General features: G+C 37.5%; 1 pseudogene; it reads left to right on the plus strand.

Annotated features, from left to right (window-relative positions):
- The first annotated feature begins 457 nt into the window (after positions 1 to 457).
- Positions 458 to 10247, plus strand: LOC128572531 (RNA-binding E3 ubiquitin-protein ligase MEX3C-like; annotated as a pseudogene).
- Positions 10248 to 25635: the final 15388 nt, after the last annotated feature.

Below are 25635 nucleotides of genomic sequence, written 5' to 3' on the forward strand. Positions count from 1 at the left end.
GGCCTTCATCCACTTGGTGAGGCTCCTCTCTATATTGCATATTTTGTCCTCAGATCTGTTTGAGTCACTGAATTTTCAGAATGACTTTAAATGTCAGGCTTTGTTCTACCTGTGCAATGTGATGAAGGGCCTCTCCATCTGTACCACCTGCCTCCTGAGCATGCTACAGGCCATCACCATCAGTCCCAGCACCTCCTGGTTGGCAAGATTTAAACACAAATTTGCAAATTACATTTTCCATATTTTATTCTTTTATTGGTCCCTCAATTTGTCTTCTAGCAGTATCCTACTCTTATATACAGTAGCTTTGTCCAACATGACACAGACCAATCTACTCAAAGTAAGTACATACTGCTCACTTTCTCCAATGAACTCCATCATCAGCGGACTAGCTTTTATTCTCACATTATCCCAGAATGTCTTCTTTGTAGGAATGATGCTGCTGTCAAGTACATACATGGTCATTCTCTTGCTAAAGCATCAGAAGCGATCCCAGCACCTTCACAGCACCAGCCTCTCCACAAGAGCTTTTGCAGAGAAAAGGGCTACCCAGATCATCCTGCTGCTGGTGAGCTGTTTTGTGTTCCTGTACTTGGTGGACATTATTATCTCGTCCTCCTCAGTAATGTTGTGGGCTTACAACCCAGTCATCCTAGATATTCAGAATGCTGTGGCCAATCTCTATGCTACTGTCTGTCCTTTGATACAAATTACTTCTGACAAAAGAATAATCTATGTTCTGAAAAATATACCACCAAAATTCCATCGTTGTTAATGAGAGTGTAATGGAAAAAAAATCTGAAAATTCTTCTGTTCTTAATTAAATTATTCAAGTAAGGATTAAGAAAATGTGTTACATGAATAACACAAAATACTACTCATAAGAAAAGATGAATTCATACCTTTTGAAACAATCTATATGAAACTAGAGACCATCCTGCTAGTTGAAGTATCTCAAGAATGGAAAAACCACCACCACAAGTACTCAGTATTAAATTAGAGCTGACTGACAAGCACACATGTGCACAGAGGGAAGAAAACTCAGTGGAAAGCAACCACGTGGTAGAAGGAGGGGAGGGGAAAATACTACCTAATGAGCACAGTGTGGGTGACAGGCATACCTTTAGCTGGGACTTAAGCGTTACTAAAGTCATCCATGTAACCTGAAACATTAGTACCACCTTAATATTCTGAAAATTTAAAACGTAGTCCAATAGCAAAGGACTTTTTGTGTGAATAATACATTGTGTGGAATTACTATTCTATTATTTTTAGAAACATTTGAATTTTGCAAAGGAGTATTGGGTTTCACTAGTTTATTGTCTACCAGAGGTTGATAATCCCAAATCAATTTTCTGACTCACATTATATGCATAACCACTTCTTTTTTCTTGACGTGCACTCTTGAGAGGCTCTCATGAATAAGAAAAATCACTCAATGTTTTTTTAAAATTATTTTTGTTAAAATTAATTTAGCTAATTCATTTTTAGCTTTAATAGTAATTTCTCTCAGCTTTGTTAATATTTATTTTTCTTTATGCTCTATAAAATTGTGACCATTTTGCGCTTATCATGGTAAATTATCTTTGTCTTTCACTCATATTCAATGTTATAGTCTGTTTGACATAGTATAGCAAGGCTATTTCTTTTTCTTTGTTTTTTTTTGAGAGAATCTTATTTTGTCACCCTTGGTAGAGTGCTATAGGGTCATAGCTCACAGTCAACTCAAACTCTTCAGCTCAAGTAATTTTCTTGCTTCATCCTCCCAAGTAGCTGGGACTGGACGCTCCCACCACAACACCCGGCTATTTTTAGAGACGGGGATCTTGTTCTTGCTCAGGCTGGTTGAATCCGTGAGCTCAGGCAATCCACCTGCCTCGGCCCCCCAGAGTCCTAGCATTACAGGCCAAGGCTATTTCTCTTTTAAGTATTTTTTTTTATTTTTTCTCTTTGTGACAAACTACAAGCATAAATTTAATAATTCATGTCTGGTTTTTAATTTTAGAAGTTTATATTCACCAATCTTTCAATATTGCCTATAATTTTTTGAATATATTCTGTGAGAAAAACAGATTTTTTTGTTCTCTTGATTCTATTCCTCATATATATATAATTACATTTGTGTTTTCTATTACTTTTTCTCCTTTTATGATATTTGACTAAGTTATTTTCTGTGTTCTACATAAATCATCCTCTCATAGCTCAGTTTACTTTAATGTTTTACCCACATGTGTATTCAGTAGATTAATTACATTTTTAATTGTTTACTTTACATTTGGGTCTTTTCTAAATATGGCTTGTCAAGCTTATAGTTTTCTTTTCAAATTATTTTGTCTTTTTAAAATATTTTTCCTCGGGCGGCGCCTGTGGCTCCAGGAGTAGGGCGCTGGTCCCATATGCCGGAGGTGGCGGGTTCAAACCCAGCCCCGGCCAAAAAAAAACACACAAAAAATATATATGTATTTTTCCTCATTGTAGTGACCTTTTAAGTGCAAGTCCTATAACTGTGTGAAACATAATTTATCATTTAGTTCTCATTTATGAGATATATCACATTTGGGATGTCTGTAGTCCATTTATGTCTTTTTCTTTTTTTTTTATTAGCTTTTTGGCAATTTAGACAACCCGTATAGATGTGGCAATCAGCCATATGTAAGAGGAGGCACTTACATGTTAGTTCAATTTCTCAATTGTTTTTTTAATTTCTCAATTGTTTACTTCTGTACCTGGGAAGTTTTCAATTTTTCTTTCAATGCTATACATTATTGTAAGGTTGCTTGTTACTTTCGGAGAACTTTAGCTTTTTGTATTAAAAGGCTTTAGAATATTTTGTATCTTTCCTCAAACCACAAATATCAACAGAGAACACATTATGAAAATATTTTACATATATTTTCTGAGGCGTGAACATTATCACCTACAATCTCACTTTATGTTATTTAGAATACATTTGTCCCCCAAAATACAATGTAATAGTAATATGTAGAGTTCAGTATTGTGGTAAAAATATTTTATGTTTTGCAAATGTTTATGAATTGATTTTATTTCAACGCAGAGAACAGTACCTGTATATTGCCAGAATTAGTGTTTTTCTATAGCATTAAGCTGGTAATAGAAAAATTATTTACCTGAATTTAGTTTATTTTTTTTTCCTATGTTCAGGTATATTTTATAGTGTCCCAACTGGACAAAGTTCACTGCTCCAACATGCAGTGACCTCAGCCCAGAGGTGAGAACACTGAATTTGAATTCAGGTTCTTAGCTTTAATCATCCACTTCCCCCATTAACCCTTCTTTGACTCTATAAAATTAATAATAATCTTAGTTTGCATTTTCTGTTTAATCCAGAAGTTAATTTTTTTAAATTAATAAGATTTTAAGTGAGGCTAGATATTACTTATTGGTTACAATATAGTCATAAATTTCTATTGTCATTTAAAATACCTAGAAAATATCCCCTGATGGATTTCTGCTGTCATGAAATCAATAACAATATTTTGGAACTAAAATCTTTCCATTTAAAATGCTTGTGTCTAGTACTTAAGAATGGCAGCTATAAAAGATATATAGCAGTATAAAAATACTACCCATTCAATGCCTATTTAATGAATCTTTTTAAATAAAATTATTTGCCATTATCATAATAATTTACTTGTTGAATACAAGCATAGTTGCTGTCTATAATATGTATAATTTAATGTTACCTAATACCCGTGAAAATGTGTCAGAATCTCCGGTAAATGGAGAAAGGGTACATGTTGCTCAAAGGGAATCAAGTATCAGTTTGACTGGAGAAACATAATTTATTGATCTATTGCAAAGAATGTTGACTATAATTAAATAATGATACATTATATATTATAAAATTGGTAAAAGAGTAGATTTTAAAGTTTTCGACACCCATATGTGAAGTGATTTGTTAATTATCTTGATTTAATCATCCAACAAAGTAAACATAGATCAAAATAGCACCTTGTACTCAATAAATATTTATAATTAATATATTTCATTTAGAAATACAGTTTTAAAATGGTGTGAGTTTTTTAAATGAACTTTTCAATTCTTTTTATACTTAGATATTAAACCTGTAAAATATTTAATGTTAGAATAATGTCTAATACATTTTATGTGCTAAATATTAATACTAACTACTCTGTCAAATTATTTTTGTTCATATCACTGTCCACATAAATTATTTTGTATTCTTATTTAAAGTTTATTGTTGTATCTTATCTCAATATTATTTATAAATTCCAAACTAAAATGGCAATTTCACTAATTGCCATTTGTATTTGGTAACTCATGTATCTCATACAGTAAATATGAATATTTAGTAACAAAATTATATTATGTTATATTATTTATCCTAACAAATGGAAAAAAATTTGACTAAAGCCTCATTATACATTTTCATTCAAGATTATTCCATGTCAATTGAAAAGAGTGTTAATGTCCATGAAATACTATAAAATAGAAATAAAAGTCTTAATAGGCAAAGACTGTGAAAGTGAAATGAAAAAATTGATTACACATAGTAAGTAATCATAGGCATATAAAAAAATGAAAGAGCAAGAGTGAAACACTGTCTCTGAAAATAGCTAGGCTTTGTGACGGGCGCCTATAGTCCCAGCTACTCAGGAGGCTGAGGCAAGAGATTTGCTTGAGCCCAAGAGTTTGCTGTGAGCTATGATGCCATAGCACTCTACTGAGGGTGTCAAAGTGCGATCCTGTCTCCCCCACAAAAAACTCTAATGTTAAATTGCTTATATTGTAAACTCAGTCAGCATTTTCTGAAAATTAATCCCAAATTCTCACAAAACCTTGCTGCAATAAAAGAGGAACATTTTTAAATTCATCTCTTAGCCAATATAACCATATTAACACTGTGACAAATCATTTCAAGTAAGAAAGGCTATGAACCAATATTCCATATAAATATAGAATCCTCACAAATACTAGCAAACTGAACCAACAACATATAAAAGCAACACATAAAAATTAATATGTACCATGACCAATTAGAATTTTTTTCACGGTGGCAATGTTAGATTAAAATAAAAAAAATCAACCAATGTATTATATAGTATTTCTAGAATGAAAGAAAGAAGGTGATATTTTAAATAGAAAATGACAATTCTAACACCTGCTCAGGATAAAACACATTGCTGACTGCTAGAGAAGAACATCTGAGACCTGTTGAAAGACTGTGTAAAACCTGCAGCTCCTAGTATAACCCATGGTGAAATGGGTTATACTTACTTCATCTGTAAGTATAAAATCAAGACGTGAATATCCACCTTTAGCATTCTGTTCAACGTTGTTCTGCATGTATTAGTGAAAATATTGTACACAAAAACAAATAAAAATAAAACCTTCTGGATTAAAACAATGAAATAGATTTTTATTGTCATAATGTCCAAAATATGTAAGGAATTTACTAAACATTACTTGAGCTAATACACAATTTAATCAATGTCACAGATACAACCTCAACATACTAAATTAAATAGTACTTTTATATAACAGTAGTCAACAAAACAAATTGAATTAATAAAAAATTATTAACAATAGTATCACAAAAAGGAATTATTTAGGAATAAATTTAACAAAATAAATTCAAGTAGTTTATAACTAAAATCATTTAAAATACTTAAATATCAAAATAGAATGGAATAAATTAGGAAACATCCAACATTAAAGGATACTACTAAATAGTAAGATGAAAATGCACAGGTTAAACTACAGAGTCAATGAAAATTACCAAGTAATGTTTCTTTAATAGAATTTGGCAAGCTATCTCTAGAATCCATGTGGACATACAAAGAAAATTAAATATACACAATTTAGAAAAAGAATACTTAGTAACTTACACTCCTGATAATATTTATTACTACAATGTTACAGAAATAAAACAATATGGTGAAAGCATAAGGATGGTTTCATGTCGACCAACATAAAAGAAGATTCTTTAATAAAGAATAATCTGGGGTAAAGTTAATTTTGCTTTTCAACAAATGATGCTGGGAAAATTATATATTCATGTGCAAAGGAGGAAGTTGTACCCCTAATTTGATCCACATCCACACAAAAATACTAAAATAGATTATGTACCTAAATGTAAAAGCTAAAACTACATAATTCTTTGGACAAACATAAGAGTAAATTTTTGTGACTTTGGGTTTAATATAGATTAATATAAGAAAAGCACAATAAAGAAGAAAAAAAGGGAATTGTACTTCAAACTGAAAAAAAATTGTTCAAAAAACATCATGGTAAATATGAAAAGTTAAACTACTTAATGAGGAGTAACATTTTAAATTATGTGTCAGAGGGTGGTGCCTGTGGCTTAAAGGAGTAGGGCGCAGGCCCCATACGCCCGAGGTGACGGGTTCAAACCCAGCCCAGGTCAAAAAAAAACTGCAAAAAAAAAAAAAAAGAAGATAATAATAATAATAATTACGTATCAGATTGGGGTCTAGGAACCAAAATATGTAAAGAACTATTATAGGTCACTAATGAGACAGGAGTTTTCCAGTTAAAAATGGGCAAAGGATTTGAATAGACATTTTTCCAAATAAAAAATAAAATTTGCCAATTTGCACGAAACAATATTCTCAATACCATTAGTCATTAGAGAAATACTAATTAAGCCACAATTATAATAAATATATATAATAAAACCCACTAAAATGGCTGTACCAAATGCATGAGTTCCGAGTATCTCATCAAAATGTGTTTTCTGATGGGCAAGTATGCTTTATTAATTTTTAATTTTACTCTCAGCACAGTGTGTCACACACAATTTAAAATAATAAATTCTCCCTGAGTAAATGCATTAATGCCTGGAATGTCCTGGTTCGACTCCTTCAAAGAAAGTCTGGCACTTTTTCCAAACAACCAGCAGAGTCTTATCTGGCCAGAACTGCAAATGCTTGTGATTGTCTCCTAACCTGCCCAAGGGATTTAGATTTATGTGGGACACCTGGCTCATTCTCAGAGCCTGACTCTTCTTGAGATGCCTGCTCAGAATGCTAATAAGGGCTTCCTGTTTCAACTTCCCAGAAGTGCTACTTTTTTCCAGAATAGTATTAAAACTTTGAAAACAATGAGTGAAAAACTCTTTTATTTTCATTTTTTCTTCATAGTGCTTAGTAAAAGAGGTTGCGTTCGTTACAGTTTGAAAAAGAAAAGTTAGTAGAAGATACATATATGTATATATAAATGTATGAAAATATACATACATGGATATAGATGTATATGTATATATAGATATATGTGTTTGTGTATATATGGGGATAAATGATATATTGTGTTTTGTTCTGATTAAATGACATAGTGCAGAAAATTAGAAAACAATATTCAGCCTCCTATCGCCATCTGATGCATAAAGCAAACACAACATACATTGGAGAAAAGAAACCTTATTTAATAAATGTTCCTGAGGACAGGCACGCTAGGGGCCGGTTAAGGACATGAAACAAAAGAAACCCTGAAAGGGGAGCGGCTGCCACCTCCAGCAGCCCCGCCCCTCGCTGCCGTCCCCACTCACCCACCTGGATACCTACCTCTGCCTTGAAGCTGACCTTGCCTTTGTGAAAGTCCATCCCTGAACTGCCAACCCTGACCCTCCACTCCGCCCTCTCTAGTCTCTGGGCGGCGCTGCTGCTCCTCGGCCCGGGTCGGCAGCCCCGCCGCCTCCCTGGAGCGCGAGTGGGACCGGCTCCTGCTAAGGGAGCTCCTAGCCGCGGCAGGTCGGGCCGGAGCCTAGAGGTGTCCGAGCTGGAACTGGAGGAGGACGAGAAGTAGGAGGAGGAAGCGGAGCTGGACCGAGACCTGCTAGAGGAGGAGAAGCTTGAGGAAACAGAGGAGAACGGACTGTCGCTGCTGTTGCTGCTGCTGCTGCCGCTGCCGCCCACGGCTACCGCCTGGCAGACCCAGTGTATCCTGGACCGGTCCCTGGGTCGGTACTGCTGCCCGCCTCAGACTCCGATGCCCGGGAGGCGGCGGCTGCAGCCTTGGCCGGGCGGATGATGTACGGAGGGGACAATGCCCAGGCGTGATGGCCGCGATGCTGCCCCACGCCTGCGGCCCGGAAGCTGCGGGGCGCCGGCGCCACCCTGAACGGGAAGCAGGCGTCCCTGCAGCCGAGGAAGAGCGAAATCCTCTCAGCTACAGGGCACTTCTCCATGATTTGTGCATTTCGAAACAAAAATGGCCCTGCCCTGCCCTGCACTGCCCTGCCCTGCCCTGTCCTGCCCTGGCACTAATTGTCATTTAGCCCTAATCTTCCTGGTTAAACCACAGTCCAAGTTAGGGTCTCCTAATAATATGGTAGGATTAGCGGTTGGACCCTAAGAAGCAACTAATGAAAGAATTCAGAAGCAGACCCACATACATAGTAACTCCATGCAGAGATAAGAAGCATGTCTTTGAAGGGATTGGGATGCTGGAAAATGTTGACAGAACAAGGGAAGAAATAAAAATGCATATTGTCAGTTGTACAGGAAACTATATAAAGCTCAGTGATTTCCATAACAATAGTACCTATGTAAGCTCTAGGTTCTGCATGGCTCTCCTCCAGTCCATTTCCTCCTAGCCCATAAAGAATGATATCTAATTATCTAAATGATAGTTCTCTAGGAAATGGTTCCACAGACTCCTACTTTGGAAGCAATAGGCAGGCTTACTTTAGTCTAACAAGCCCATTACATACAGGAAACTTTTGGTTTGGAGGTACACTACTGTCAGTAGGCTCAAGAGATCTTGTAGTTAATTCTCCTGCCTTTGACTCTTTACCAAGAAATGCTCAAAGTATCTGGACTTCCTTTGAAGCAGTTAACCCACTTTGTGGCTTTGAGAGTGATCTCTCTGGTAACATGAAGACTCAGTGCAGAGGAAGTCAGCCATCTACTCGTCCTACATTTCCTGAAGCACAGAACACCCACTTGCTGGGAGGGTTAAGAGTGACCCTGTTAGTACAGGCAACCATATTGGCCTTCCCATATACATCCCTGCTTTTTCTAATGGTACCAATAGTTACTGCTCTTCCAATGGTGGCTCCACCTCTAGCTCACCTCCAAAATCAAGACAAAAGCATGGTTGTATGACTTGCTTTGAAAATGAAGTCATGATTGCCCTAGTTCCATATGATCACAACCTCTTCCTCATATGCCAATAAGATCTATGAAAAGAGAACGCCATCATTTGTGGTTTGCCCAGACAATCCAAATTCACTCTTTACCACACACACACACACACACACACACACCATATTACCATATCTTATATGGACCTATAAAGGCATGGATATAATGGTAGCTTCCAGTAAACTTCCTAATGAATTCTTATGACTGTTATCAGGCTTTATTGGGGTTAGGCTAAAGTTGTTTGTAAACTTATAAAAGGCTGCTGTGGTAACACTAAACCTAAGTGGTCTCCTGTCTATTAGTTTGGTTTGAATTATTAATACTATCATGTAGACGCAGAGACATAGCTGAAGGTGAAGTTCATGTTGGCTGAGGGAAGATAGTCACAGGTTGTGTGAGCCTATGAGAAAGTGTATATGTCTAAGATTTCAAAACAGTGGGTCCCCAAACCTAACCACATGAAGAGGTTATGCAAGGTACTTGACATTGCAGATGATTCAGGCACTTCCAGTTCTGCTTTCTTTACACTGCCAGTTTTGACAAAATGGGTTTTTTGTTTGTTTGTTTTTTTATTTTACAACAACTTCTGCCTAATTCTGCAGTATTGGAAGTAACTTTGTAATGCATTATGATTACTTATTGGTAGTAGTAGGGCTTATGGCAGTTTACTAGATTACTGGTTATAATTTGGGACAAAACCACTACATTGACTTTGATTTCGCCCAGAAGTTCAAGGCAGGTCTGATCAGTAGGTCAGGAATGCAATTGTAAAATCTCACTCGTTGCCTCCCTTGGTGGAGAAGACTATCACAGGCCCCAGACTCAGAATTGCATTTGGGGACTTTCGGTGCTCTATTCTAGGGCTTTCTACTTGAGGAACCATAGTTCCATCGAAATGAAATTTGGCCTTCATTAGTATTCAATGGCAACTCAGTTAGGTGCACTGCAGGAATATCAGAGAAACTTCTTTGTGTTGCTTTCACTTCACAGGAGGTCATGAGCATCTTTGCACATTGCTGCTATTTATATGGTAACTACCTGCCCAAAGCATCTCCTGAAGCAGGCAGCTCCACTGCCTGCCAGACCTTTCACAAAGCTTAATAGTTAACACTTTTATAAGGAAGTTTTATTCAGGAAAAGCAGAAATTACACATAGAAGAGTGTTAATCTACTCTATGCATTTGTCTGCAGTATGCCATCTCAGAGAACTCATCCCCATAACCTTGCAGGGCAGACACTGTGCCCTCACATAGCTGCCTCACATTCCTGCAGGAGCCACAGCAGCCCTAGCAAAATGTTACAGCCTATTAGGCACACAGAATGTGCCCTGTAGCACAACTGGCAAATAGCAACTGTGGCTCAGCCTTTCAATGCTAGCAGAGTATGACATGATAAAATTCTATTTGCAAGCCAGTTGTCCTACATGGAAAAAAGAAAGAAAATGCTTTTGTCTGATATTTAAATATAATAGATATCACTCAACCCCATATGCTTGGAACTGAAAAGCATTTCTAAAACCAATTTAACTGCTCTTTTGTGAAGAAGGCCATGAAGGTCAGGGAGAAAAGGGGCCAGCTGTCCCATTCTAGATCATCCTGCTCTGAAAAAGTTCTGGAAAGGCACAAAGTGTAATATTGTCAGTGACTTACACTGTATAAGTATACAAGAATTTTTTCTTAGATTTACTCCTAGATATTTGAGATATTTGATTTTTTGAATTACGTTGTAGATGACATTTTCAAAATTCATTTTGTACTTGTTTTCTGTATGCGAGCATGCAATTATTTTAGTGTCCTGACTTGGTTCTGTGTGACTTTATTAAATTCATATTCTAATCTGCATACTTTGTAAATATATTTAGATTTTCCACAAACACAGTCATTACTACAGATCCTTTCAATGTTAATACATTTTATTTCTCTTTCTTAAATTATTGCATTGGCAAATACTTTCGGTATGATGGTGAATAGAAACAATATAGTGGACTTTTTTTTGATGATGTTGTTGTTCCCCAGGGGAACAATGTTTCGCCATGAGGTATAGTATTGCTGTAGGCTTGAAGGGATTTTATATTTATTCTAAGCTTACTGGGAGCTTTTAAATCAATAGCTATCACATTTTTCTCACATACTTTCTTCTGCATCTATTGTGATTATATGTTCTTTTCCCTTTAGTCTATTATGTGGTGGTAAGATTTTTTGCATATATTTTTCTAGAGACATTGGCTAGTGATATTTCTTTCTTGTGGTGTCCTTGTCATGATTTGATACCCAATTTATGGCCTCCAAAAAAGAATTGAAAGATTTTCCACTTTTCCTATTTAATAAAAATGTTTACATATGGTAATTTAGTCAGTCACCAAATGATACTGTCAGTATTTATAATATATCCAGCTGGCCATTAATTATAATATAGCCATCTGACAAAGCACTGGTATTTATACTGCTCGGCCAGTATTTATAATATATTCATCTGAAAAAGCACTGGTATGAAAAATGTACAAAGAATTCCTATAAGGCAGTAAGACCTACAACCCAGTTTAATAAAAACCAACACATCTGGAATAAGCACTCTATCAAAGAGGAGTTGCAAATAGCCAATAGGCGGTTGAAACAGGGCTTGACACCATCACCATCCACTGGCTGAGAGCCTGTTACCTGTCTACCGGCACATGGGGTACTGGCAGCTGGCAGAGATCACGTGGCCGGACGTGCTGCACCTGGAGGCCAGGCTGGTTGCTTCTTCACCAGGGAGGAAGGCCAAATCCCTGAGTAGGAGACCAGATGCTCACTGAAGGTGGGAGGTATGAGGTGGGCACAGGTGGTAGGCATGGGGCAGTGATGATACTGGCTGCCCAGAGCTGCCCAGAGGGACAGTGAAGGAGCAGGAGTGAGGGTTGCTTGCTGCCCTCCATGCCACAGTGTGCCCTCCTTTCAGGTTTTATAGCTGCCTTGGCCAGCGGTCATGTAAAAGACTCTCAGTGGAGCAGCATCAGGTAGGAGTCAAACCCAGTGACCATCTGGGGAGGCCATAGGGCAGGCACAGGCTGCAGCCTCTGGAGGGCCAGGGACGCCTCACCTTTGTCCCTAAGACAGCTGTGTAGCCCCTGGCACCCTCCTCTTAATGTTTTAATTCTTTACTGGTCTCTACACACAGAAACACACACACACACACAAACACATATCAATAAATAAAACAAAGGGAAAAAGACTTTAGTGGTCTTTTTAATGAAAGTGATGGTTCATGGAGCTTTAGTAGAATATGGACAGTTTGAGAAATGCTGTCTTTCAACCCCCACAACCAAGGCATGACCTTTCCTTGAGCCTCTCTCCCTCTTCCCAGCATAATTTAAAAGGATTTCTACATGGGTCATTACAAAAGTCTTGTGTTTTAAGTTACACAAAATCAAGAAACAAAATATACATGGACAAAAACAAATGAAACCCTTCTGGCAACACTGATAAACTGAGGATGTTAAAGCTTCCACAGGTAAATCAGAAAGGACTGTGAACTGCGTTTCTTGGAAGAGAAATAACAGACCATAATACATACAGACTATAATAACAGACCATAATACAGTCTGTCTCAAAAATTCTTGTAGTGGCTTGCAAACTATATATAATATTTTGCATGATTTTAGATATTTATCTTCCTTTATGTTTGTGCTACCATTGAGTTATTCTTCCTTATTTCCAATCTGTACTTATCTGTGGCAAAGAACACAAAAAGATATGTCTACATGTATTCTTCTTTTTTTTTTTTGTCATCAATACTACTGGTGTGTTTCGAAAGCTCTGAAAAATAGAATCTCAGCAGTCTTAAATTATCCTCTCAGAACGTAATGGAATTATGTTCCTCCATTTTTAACTGGATTTTGAATGAATCCTTCTTTGGGATACATTTAAGATTGTGTCAGATTACCCTCCTCCCTGGAGCTCAGAACTACACAGTTACTTTCTCCCAGGGTTACTGATGTTTTCCCCCAATTCCTCCTGTATCTAAATTCAATTCACAGTAGTGGTTCTCAGATTGTTTTCTCTAACCTCTAAAAGGATGAAATTCTTTATAAGAGAAACAGCATTAGAAATAGAGTTATTTGCTGCAGGCAACATACTAAAGGCCATCTACACACATACATGCAAATACTTGAATAACTGACATGAAAATCTGTAGCAAATGGCTTCCTTGATCAGGCTCTCACCTGTAAACTACTGGCTTTCATGGAAAGCTTGAGCTCCAGCTTTTACAGCATCACAGTTGCATGGCTGAACCATAACCTGGGTTCCTGAGGTTTCTCCCATGTCTGAGAAGTTACAGGGAAAGTGCATGGAGCGTTTGGAGCTCTGACGGTGGCTGTAGCAGTGGTTCTGGATCTGTGGCTGAGCAGCTCAGGGTGTGTAGTGTTCTTGAGCCAGACTTGCCTGCCTCAGCCCTGACCCTCTTCCAGTGCCATGTTTTTTGAGACATTCCCCAGTCTTCCACGCTGCTGCTGCTGGTATAGATAGCGCTGAAAGAAGATGACAATAACAGTGCTGTTAATGACTTCCTATCTGCTAATTTAAATAACAACTTTACTCTGCATTCGAACCTGTCAGCCACTCACAGGTCTATGCATGCATGTGTGTCTTCGCACTTAACCCACCAGCAACTGTCTCTCTCTCTTTTTTTAATTAAATCATAGCTGTGTACATTAATGCGATCATGGGGCACCATACACTGGTTTTATAGACTGTTTGGCACATTTTCTTTCTTTTTTTTTTCCATTCTTGTGATGCTTTACTAAGAACAATGTGTTCCATTTCCATCCACGTTAATACAAAGGCTGCAAAGTTTCCATTTTTTTTAATGGCTGAATAGTATGCCATGGTGTACATATAACACAGGTTGTTAATCCATTCCTGTGTTGGTGGGCATTTAGGCTGTTTCCACATTTTGGTGAGTGTAAATTGAGCTGAAATAAATAATCTAGTGCAAGTGTTCTTAAGATAAAAGGATTTTTTTCCTTCTGGGTAGATGCCCAGTAATGGGATTGCAGGATCAAATGGGAGGTTTAGCTTGAGTTCTTTGAGGGTTCTCCATACTTCCTTCCAAAAGGGTTGTATTAGTTTGCAGTCCCACCAGCAGTATAAAAGTTGCCACATCCATGCCAGCATCTGCAGTTTTGAGATTTTGTGATGCGGGTCATTCTCGCTGCGGTTAGATGGTATCTTGGGTTGGTTTTGATTTGCATTTCTCTAATAAATAGGGATGATGAGCATTTTTTCAGATGTTTGTTAGCCCTTTGTCTGTCTTCTTTAGAGAAGGTTCTATTCATGTCTCTTGCCCATTAATGTATGGGATTGTTGGCTTTTTTCATGTGATTAATTTGAGTTCTCTATAGATCCTAGTTATAAAGCTTATGTCTGATTCAAAATATGCAAATATCGTATGCTTCTTTTTTTTTTTCGTATAAATTTTTATTGTGGTAAAATACACATAGCATAAAATTGATCATTTTAACCATTGTTAAATATACAGTTCACAATTCAATGGCATTAGGTACATTCACAACCCTGTAAACTCATCACCACTATCTGTTTCCAGGACTTTTTCATCTTCCCAAACCGAACCTCTGTGCCCATTAAAAAATTGCCCCCAACTCCTCCACTCCCCAGCCCATAGCAAACCCAATTCTACTTTCTGTCTCTATGAATTGCCCATTCTAGGTATCTTACGTAGGTGGAATCCTACAATATCTGTCCCTTTGTGTCTGATTTAACTCACTTAGCATAATATTTTCTTTTTTTAATTTTTTTTTATTGTTGGGGATTCATTGAGGGTACAATAAGCCAGGATACATTGATTGCAATTGTTAGGTAAAGTCCCTCTTGCAATCATGTCTTGCCCCCATAAAGTGTGACACACACCAAGGCCCCACCCACCTCCCTCCTTCTCTCTTTCTGTTTCCACCCCAATAACCATAATTGTCATTAATTGTCCTCATATCAAAATTGAGTACATAGGATTCATGCTTCTCCATTCTTGTGATGCTTTACTAAGAATAATGTCTTCCACGTCCATACAGGTTAATACGAAGGATGTAAAGTCTCCATTTTTTTAATGGCTGAATAGTATTCCATGGTATACATATACCACAGCTTTTTAATCCATTCCTGGGTTGGTGGGCATTTAGGCTGTTTCCACATTTTGGCGAGTGTAAACTGAGCTGCAATAAACAGTCTAGTACAAGTGTCCTTATGATAAAAGGATTTCTTTCCTTCTGGGTAGATGCCCAGTAATGGGATTGCAGGATCAAATGGGAGGTCTAGCTTGAGTGCTTTGAGGTTTCCCCATACTACCTTCCAGAAAGGTTGTACTAGTTTGCAGTCCCACCAGCAGTGTAAAAGTGTTCCCTTCTCTCCACATCCACGCCAGCATCTGCAGTTTTGAGATTTTGTGATGTGGGCCATTCTCACTGGGGTTAGATGATATCTCAGGGTTGTTTTCATTTGCATTTCTCTAATATATAGAGATGATGAACATTTTTTCATGTGTTTGTTAGCCATTCATCTGTCGTCTTTAGAGAAAGTTCTATTCATGTCTCTTGCCCATTGATATAAGGGATTGTTGACTTTTTTCATGTGGATTAATTTGAGTTCTCTATAGATCCTAGTTATCAAGCTTTTGTCTGATTGAAAATATGCAAATATCCTTTCCCATTGTGTAGGTTGTCTCTTTGCTTTGGTTATTGTCTCCTTAGCTGTACAGAAGCTTTTCAGTTTAATGAAGTCCCGTTTGTTTATTTTTGTTGTTGTTGCAATTGCCATGGCAGTCTTCTTCATGAAGTCTTTCCCCAGGCCAATATATTCCAGTGTTTTTCCTATGCTTTCTTGGAGGATTTTTATTGTTTCATGCCTTAAGTTTAAGTCCTTTATCCATCTTGAATCAATTTTTGTGAGTGGGGAATGGTGTGGGTCCAGTTTCAGTCTTTTACATGTAGACATCCAGTTCTCCCAACACCATTCATTGAATAGGGAGTCTTTCCCCCAAGGTATGTTTTTGTTTGGTTTATCAAAGATTAGGTGGTTGTAAGATATTAGTTTCATTTCTTGGTTTTCAATTTGATTCCGAGTGTCTATGTCTCTGTTTTTGTGCCAGTACCATGCTGTCTTGAGCACTATGGCTTTGTAGTACAGACTAAAATATGGTATGCTGATGCCCCCAGCTTTATTTTTGTTACAGAGAACTGCCTTAGCTATACTGGGTTTTTTCCGGTTCCATACAAAACACAGAATCATTTGTTCCAAATCTTTAAAGTACGATGTTGGTATTTTGATAGGAATGGCATTGAATAGGTAGATTGCTTTGGGAAGTATAGACATTTTAACAATGTTGATTTTTCCCATCCATGAGCATGGTATGTTCTTCCATTTGTTAATATCCTCTGCTATTTCCTTTCTGAGGATTTCATAATTTTCTTTATAGAGGTCCTTCACCTCCTTCATTAGGTATACTCCTAGGTATTTCATTTTCTTTGAGACTATGGTGAAGGGAGTTGTGTCCTTAATTAGCTTCTCATCTTGACTGTTATTGGTGTACACAACGGCTACTGACTTGTGGACATTGATTTTATATCCTGAAATATTACTGTATTTTTTATGACTTCTAGGAGTCTTGTGGTTGAGTCTTTGGGGTTCTCTAAGTATAAGATCATGTCGTCAGCAAAGAGGGAGAGTTTGACCTCCTCTGCTCCCATTTGGATTCCCTTTATTTCCTTGTCTTACCTAATTGTATTGGCTAGAACTTCCAGCACTATGTTGAATAGTAAAGGTGACAGAGGACAACCTTGTCTGGTTCCAGTTCTAAGAGGAAAAGCTTTCAGTTTTACTCCATTCAGTAAAATATTGGCTGTGGGTTTGTCATAGACAGCTTCAGTCAGTTTTAGAAATGTGCCACCTATGCCTATACTCTTCAGTGTTCTAATTAGAAAAGGATGCTGCATTTTATCAAATGCTTTTTCTGCATCTATTGAGAGGAGCATGTGATCTTTATTTTTGCCTCTGTTAATATGGTGGATAACATTTATAGACTTGCGTATGTTAAACCAGCCTTGCATCCCTGGGATGAAGCCTACTTGATCATGATGAATGACTTTTTTGATGATAAGCTGTAATCTATTGGCTAGGATTTTGTTCAGAATTTTTGCATCTATGTTCATGAGTGAGATTGGTCTGAAATTCTCCTTTTTGTTTGGGTCTTTTCCTGGTTTTGGTATCAGGGTGATGTTTGCTTCATAGAATGTGTTGGGGAATATTCCTTCTTCCTCAATTTTTTGGAATAATTTCTGCAGTACAGGAATAAGCTCTTCCTTGAAGGTTTGATAGAATTCTGGAGTGAAGCCATCTGGACCAGGGCATTTTTTGGTTGAAAGCTTTTTTATTGTTTCTTTGATCATAGTGCTTGAAATTGGTCTGTTCAGGAGCTCTATTTCTTCCTGGCTGAGTCTAGGGAGAGGGTGTGATTCCAAATATTGATCCATTTCTTTCACATTGTCAAATTTCTGGGCACAGAGTTTCTGGTAGTATTCAGAGATGATCTCTTGTAGCTCTGTGGGATCAGTTGTTATTTCCCCTTTATCATTTCTGATTGAGGTTACTAGAGATTTTACTTTTCTATTCCTGGTTAGTCTGGCCAATGGTTTATCTATTTTATTTATTTATTCAAAAAACCAACTCCTTGTTTCATTAATTTTCTGAATGATTCTTTCATTTTCAATTTCATTGATCTCCGATTTGATTTTGAATATTTCTTTTCTTCTACTGAGTTTAGGCTTAGATTGTTCTTCTTTTTCCAATTCCATAAGATCTCTTGTGAGATTGTTGATGTGCTCTCTTTCTGTTTTTGGAATGTAGGCATCTAAAGCGATGAATTTTCCTCTCAAAACGGCTTTTGCCGTTTCCCACAGGTTTTGGTAGCTTGTGTCTTCATTGTTGTTATGCTCAAGGAAGTTAATGATTTCCTGTTTTATTTCCTCCTTCACCCATATGTTATTCAACAGAAGATTGTTTACTATCCATGCCTTTGGGTGGGGTCGAGCATTTTTGTTAGAGTTGAGTTCCACCTTTAGTGCCTTATGGTCTAAGGAGATACAAGGTAAAATTTCAATTCTTTGATTCTGTTGATATTTGTTTTGTGTCCCAGGATATGATCAATTTTGGAGAATGTTCCATGGGGTGATGAGAAGAATGTATATTCTTTATCTTTGGGATGGAGTGTTCTATATGCGTCTATCAAGCACAGTTGTTCTAGGGTCTCATTTAAGTCTCTTATATCCTTGTTTAAGTTCTGTTTAGAGGATCTGTCCAGCTCTGTAAGAGGTGTGTTAAGGTCCCCTGTTATTATGGTATTATCAGATATCATATTGCTCAGACTGAGTAAGTTCTGTTTCAGGAATCTGGGAGCATTTAAATTGGGTGCATAGATATTTAGAATTGAAATGTGTTCTTGTTGTATTTTTCCCTTGACCAATATAAAGTGACCATCTTTGTCTTTTTTGACTTTAGTTGCTTTAAATCCACATGTCTCTTCAGTGGGGAATTCAAGCCATTAACATTTATTGAGTTAATTGATAAGTGTGCTAGTATTCTATTCATCTTATTTTGTGAGAGTCCATTGCTTAGTTTTATCTTTTGCATCAGTGTGGAGGTTTGGTTCTGTCCTTTAATTTCTGAGTTCTTACTTTGCTGCTGATCCATTGTTGTGGTCAGTGTGCAGAACAGGCTGAAGTATTTCCTGTAGAGCTGGTCTTGTTGTGGCGAATTTCCTCAATGTTTGTATATCCGTAAATGATTTGATTTCTCCGTCAATTTTGAAGCTTAGCTTAGCAGGGTACAGAATTCGGGGCTGGAAATTGTTCTGTTTAAGTAGATTAAAGGTAGATGACCATTGTGTTCTCGCTTGGAAAGTTTCATTAGAGAAGTCTGCGGTCAATCTCATGGATTTGCCCCTGTAGGTCAACTGACGCTTACACCTGGCAGCTTGCAGAATATTTTCTTTGGTCTTGACTTTGGACAGTTTCATCACAATGTGTCTTGGAGAAGCTCGGTTAGAGTTGAGGTGACCTGGGGTCCGATAGCCCTCTGAAAGCAGTGTGTCAGAATCTTTGGTGATATTTGGGAAATTTTCTTTATAGTGTTCTCTAGTATGGCTTGCATTCCTCTGGGGCATTCTTCTTCCCCTTCTGGAATTCCTATAAATCGTATGTTGGAACGCTTAATAAAGTCCCACAATTCTGACAGTGAACGTTCTGCTTTCTCTCTCTTCTTTTCTGCCTCTTTTACTATCAGAATTATCTCGAAAACTTTGTCTTCTACCTCTGAAATTCTTTCTTCTGCATGGTCTAACCTGTTGCTGATAATTTCCATTGAATCTTTAAGTTCCCTGATAGACTGTTTCATTTCCTTCAGCTCTGCTATATCCTTTTTATATTCTTCATATTGCTCATCTCCTATTTGATTCTGTTTTTGGATTTCCTTTTGGTTATTTTCCACTTTATTAGAATTTGCATTCATTGTTTCCATCATTTCTTTCATTGTTTTCAACATGTGTATTCTAAATTCCCTTTCTGTCATTCCTAACATTTCTGTATAGGTGGAATCCTCTGCAGTAGCTACCTCATGGTCCCTTGGCGGGGTTGTTCTGGACTGGTTCTTCATGTTGCCTGAAGTTTTCTCTGATTCTTCCTCATGGGTGATTTCTTTTATCTGTTTCCTTGCCCTAATTTTCCTTTCACTTCCTCTTGGTCTTTAAGTTCTCATGCCTGTGGACTAAGGGTTACAGGACCAGAAGGGTGAGAAGGTTTAAGACCAAAAAAGGGATGAAAGAAAGGCGAAATGAGTGATTAAAAAAAAAAAGAAAAATAGAGACAGGAGAGGTGGTGGGTAAAAGAAATATTGACAAAAAGAAGAGAGGCACAGAAAGAGGGAGACAGAGCAATATAGGTGTATAGTAGGGTGCTTTGACACAACCTTAAAAAAAACCCACCTTCAGGGGGTGCCCAGTTGGGTGGTTCCCTTGAGTTCAGCAGCTCTTTGCTAACCTGATCAGACTCAGTACCCCACCTCCAACAAGTAGAGAGGAAAGACAAAAATGCTATAAATCAAACCAAAACAAGCAAACAGAAAACTTTACGGGATAAAATTGGCTGGAAAAACCAAATAATAGCAGTAGAAACACTAACATAATGAAGTTCTAATTATTGAAATAGGCAGCAATGGGAAATTATAATTAAACTAGAAAAATTGAGAAAGAAAAAGGATCTGTATGGAAAAGGTTGAACTTAAAAAACAAAACAACAATCAACAACATCAAAATAAACAAAAAAAAACAACCAAACCAAAAAAAAAAAAAAAACACACAACCAAAACCAAAGCAGTATGTATATGTTATTGAATATTGTCTGGGCAACACGTGGTCTTCTGGGGCATGAGATGTTAATCACAGTTCTGATACGACTGGAGGCTGCTGGTATCTCAAACCCCAGCAGGTAGACACCCTAAATCTCTCTTCAGCCCACTTAAAGGGCACTTTGAACTTGTTCACTTACTGAGCAGAAGCTTTCTCAGGGAAGTGCTTGTCGCTGGAATCACTGCTGAAGTGGCTATCCACTTACCCTGTGCGTCAAAACTGGTCTCCCTCTGCCCCCGAGGGTTAGGGCTGCAAGGTGGCTCAGACCCCGCCCTTAGGCTACTTGGTCGCTGGGTTACCGGCTCCCACCCAATTCAAGCTCTGCAAAACTGAGGGCAGAGCTTGCCGGGGCAGATCGCTTACAATGTCTGCCTGTGACCCAGAGCCAAACACTATTAGTAATGTCTGGCTCAGCGGCTCAGACTAGGGCCTTAGAAAAAGGCCAAAGTTCTCCGCACTCCCGCTCAGGCTCTCCCCAAGGCAGTTCAACTGAGTTCCAAGTCCAAAGACACCAAAACAGTTCACAGGTAAGGCCTTTCTGGTTTGCAGTCTCTCTGCTACTGAACTTACAGTTGCGGGCGGGTTTAGACGGATTGAACACACACGACCACTTGCCGGTTTTCCACTGTTTTAGTCCTCCTCTTGGGGTCCAGAAGTCTATTGCTGACTCCCTGTATCCTCTCAGGGGTGATGATAGGCAGATCCCACCAGCCAGAGATGCCTGGAGTCCTATCTCCCCATACTCATGGTGTCCAGATGCAAGGAAGCTGTTACTCGGCTGCCATCTTGCTCCGCCTCCCCTTTTTGGCACATTTTCATCACACTGCTTAACATAGCTTTCCTGGCATTTTCTTAGTTATTGTGTTAAGACATTTCTATTTTACACTTACTAAGTTTCACATGTACCCTTGTAAGATGCACTGTAGGTGTAATCACACCAATCACCCTTCCTCCACCCATCCTCGCCACCAGAAACTCTCTTAAGTAGCGATAATTACTGTCTCTTCTAGTATTTTTATAGTTTCATGTCTTAAGTTTAAATCTTTAATCAAATGAGAGGCTATCTTAGTTAATGGTGAAAGGTGTGGGTCCAGTTTCAGTCTGCTAGAGGTTGGCAGCCAGTTCACCCAGCACCATTTGTTAAATAGAGAATCTTTTCCCCACTGAATGTTTTTAATTGGCTTGTCAAAGATCAAATAACAGTAACCACCCTACCTGGCCTAAGAGAGTGTAGGGAAAACCCTTGAAGAAACTGGTCTGGGCTAGTATTTTATGAGGAGGACCCCCCCCCGGGCAATAGAAACAGCTTCAAAAATACACTACTGGGACCTGATCAAACTAAAAAGCTTCTGCACAGCCAAGAACACAGTAAGTAAAGCAAGCAAACAGCCTTCAGAATGGGAGAAGATATTTGCAGGTTATGTCTTTGACAAAGGTTTAATAACCGGAATCCACAGAGAACTCAAACGTATAAGCAAGAAAAGAACAAGTGATCCTGTCTCAGGCTGAGCAAGGTACTAGAAGAGAAACTTCTTTGAAGAAGACAGGCGCATGGCCTACAGACCTATGAAAAAATGCTCATCATCTTTAATCATCAGAGAAATCTAAATCAAAACTATCTTGAGATACCATCTAACTCCAGTAATATTAGCCCATATCACAAAATCCCAAGACCAGAGATGTTGGCGTGGATGTGGAGAAAAGGGAACACTTCTACACTGCTGGTGGGAATGCAAATTAATACATTCCTTTTGGAAAGAGGTTTGGAGAACACTTGGAGATCTACAAATAGATCTGGCATTCAATCCTATAATTCCTCTGCTAGGTATATACCCAGAAGACCAAAAATCGCATTATAAGAAATATATTTGTACCAGAATGTTTATTGCAGCCCAATTCATAATTGTGAAGTCATGGAAAAAGCCCAAGTGCCCATCAATCCACAAATGTATCAATAAATAGTGGTATATGTACACCCTGGAATATTAGGCAGCTTTAAAGAAAGATGGAGACTTTACCTCTTTCATGTTTACATGGATGGAGCTGGAACATATTCTTCTTAGTAAAGAATGTCAAGAATGGAAGAAAATGTATCCAATTTACTCAGCCCTACTATGAAACTAATTTATGGGTTTCATAGGAAAGCTAAAACTCAGTTATAACCTAATAATATGGGGAAGCGGGAGAGGGAGGGGAGGGAGTGGAGAGGTTGGGCAGAGGGAGGGTGATTAGTGGGATTACATCTCCGGTACATCTGACAAGGGTACATGTGAAATTTAGTGAAGGCAGAAATTTGATTGTCTTAACACAATAACTAAGAAAATGCTAGGAAGGCTATGTTAACCAGTGTGATGAGAATGTGTCAAACTGTTTATAAAATCAGTGCATGGTGCCCCATGATCATATTACTGTACACAGCTATGACTAATTCTAATAAAAATAAATTAATTAATTATTTAAATTAAATTAAAAAATATCAAATAACGGTAAGTAGCTGGATTCATCTCTTGGCTCTCTATTCTGTTCCAGACATCTACTTCTCTGTTTTTGTGCCTGTACCATGCTGTTTTGATCACTATCGATCTGAGGTCTGGTAGTGTGATTCCTCCAGCTTTGTTTTTATTTCTGAGTAATGTCTTGGCTATTCGAGCTTTTTTATGAATCCATATAAAATGAAGTATTATTTTTTTTAAGATCTTTAAAGTATGACAGTGGAGCCTTAATAAGGATTGCATTAAAATTATATATTGCTTTGGATAGTATGGACATTTTAACAATGTTGATTCTTCCCAGCCATGAGCATGGTATGTTTTTCCATTTGTTAACATTTTCAGCTATTTCTTTTCTTAGAGTTTCATAGTTCTCTTTATAGAGATCATTCACGTCCTTTGTTAGATAAAATCCCAAACTTTTCATCGTTGGCACTACTGTGAATGGAATAGAGTCCTTAACTGTTTTTTCAGCTTGACTATTGTTGGTATATTTAAAGGCTACCAATTTATGAATGTTGATTTTGTAACCTGAGACACTGCTGTATTCCTTGATTACTTCTAAGGGTTTTGTAGTAGAATCTCTGGTGTTTTCCAGATATACAATCATATCATCTGCAAAGACAGAAAGTTTGATCTCTTCTGACCCTATATGGATACCCTTGATCGCCTTTTCTTCCCTATTTGCAGTGGCTAAAACTTCCGTTACAATGTTAAAGAGCAGTGGAGACAATGGGCAGCCTTGTCTGGTTCCTGATCTGAGTGGAAATGATTTTAATTTAACTCCAATCAATACAATACTTGACTGTGGGTTTCCTGTAGGTGGCCTCTATCAGTTTAAGAAATGTCCCTTCTATACCAATTGTCCTCAGTGTTCTGATCATGAAGGGATGCTGTATATTATGAAAAGCTTTTTCTGCATCAATTAAGAGAATCATATGGTCTTTGTTTTTTAATTTGTTTATGTGCTGAATCATACTTATAGATTTACGGATATTGAACCAGCCTTGAGACCCTGGAATAAAACTGACGTGGTCATGATGTATAATTTTTTTGATGTGTTGCTGGATTCTTTTTATGAGGATCTTGTTGAATATTTTTGCATCTATACTCATTAGTGATATTGGTCTATAATTTTGGTTTTTTTTCAGTCTTTTCCTGGTTTGGGGATCAGGATGATGTTTTCTTCATAGAACGTGTTGGGTAGTCCTCCTTCTTTTTCTACATTTTGGAGCAGGTTGAGTAATATAGGTACTAATTCCTCTTTAAAGGTTTGGTAGAATTCTGAGGTGAAACCATCTGGTTCCGGGATTTTCTTTTTAGGGAGGTTTTGTATGGTTGATGCTATTTCAGAACTTGATATGGGCCTGTTCAACATTTCCACTTGATTCTGGCTAAGTCTTGGAAGGTGACGTGCTTCCAAGTATTTGTCAATTTCCCTCAGATTTTCATACTTCTGAGAATAAAGTTTCTTATATTATTCATTAAGGATTTTTTGAATATCTGAGGAGTCTGTTGTTATTTCGTCTTTGTTGTTTCTGATTGATGAGATTAGAGATTTTACTCTTTTTTACCTGGTTAGGTTAGCCAACGTTTTATCTATTTTATTGACCTTTTCAAAAAACCAACTTTTTGATTTATTGATCTGTTGTATAATACTTTTGTTTTCAATTTCATGTAATTCTGCTTAACTGTGGTTATTTCTTTTCTTCTACTGGGTTTGGGGTTGGAATGTTCTTCCTTTTCCAGTTGCTTGAGATGTCCCATTAAGTTGTTAACTTATTCTCTTTCCATTCTCTTGAGGAAGCTTTGTAGAGCTATAAATATCCCTCTTAGGACTGCTTTGCAGTATCACAGAGGTTCTGATAAATCGTGTTTTCATAGTCTTTTTTTCCAAAAATTTGGCAATTTCCTTCTTAGTCTCATCTCTTTCAGCTATCATTCAGCATAAGGTTATTTAACTTCCATGTTTTTGTATGAGTATGTAGATTCCTGTTGTTATTGAGCTCCATTTTTATTCCATGGTGGTTCAAAAAGATACAAGGAATAATTTCTATTTCTTTGAATTTACTGAGGTTAGACTTCTGTCCTAAGATGTAATCGATATTGGAATATTTTCCATGGGCTGATGAGAAGTATGTGTATTCAGTTTTGTTGAGATGAAATGTTCTCTAGATGTCTGCTAAATCCAAATGTTGGATGGTTAGGTTTAAATCTAAAATTTATTTGCTCAGCTTCTTATTGGAGGATCTATCCAACACTGCCAAAGGAGTGTTGTAATCTCCAACTATTATGGAGCTGAAGGAAATCATGTCGCTCATGTCTATTAGAGTTTCTCTTATAAATTGAGGTGCATTCTGGGTGGGTGCATAAATATTAATAATTGAAATCTCATTATATTGGGTATTACCCTCAACAAATATGAAGTGAGCATTCTTGTCCTTCCTTACTTTTGTTGGTTTAAAGCCTATTGTTTCTGCAAATAAAATTGCAACACCTTCTTTTTTCTGATTACCATTTGCCTGAAATATGGATGACCATCCTTTCACCCTGAG

This window comes from Nycticebus coucang, chromosome 20 (genome assembly GCF_027406575.1).
Source record: "Nycticebus coucang isolate mNycCou1 chromosome 20, mNycCou1.pri, whole genome shotgun sequence".
Lineage (NCBI taxonomy): Eukaryota > Metazoa > Chordata > Mammalia > Primates > Lorisidae > Nycticebus > Nycticebus coucang.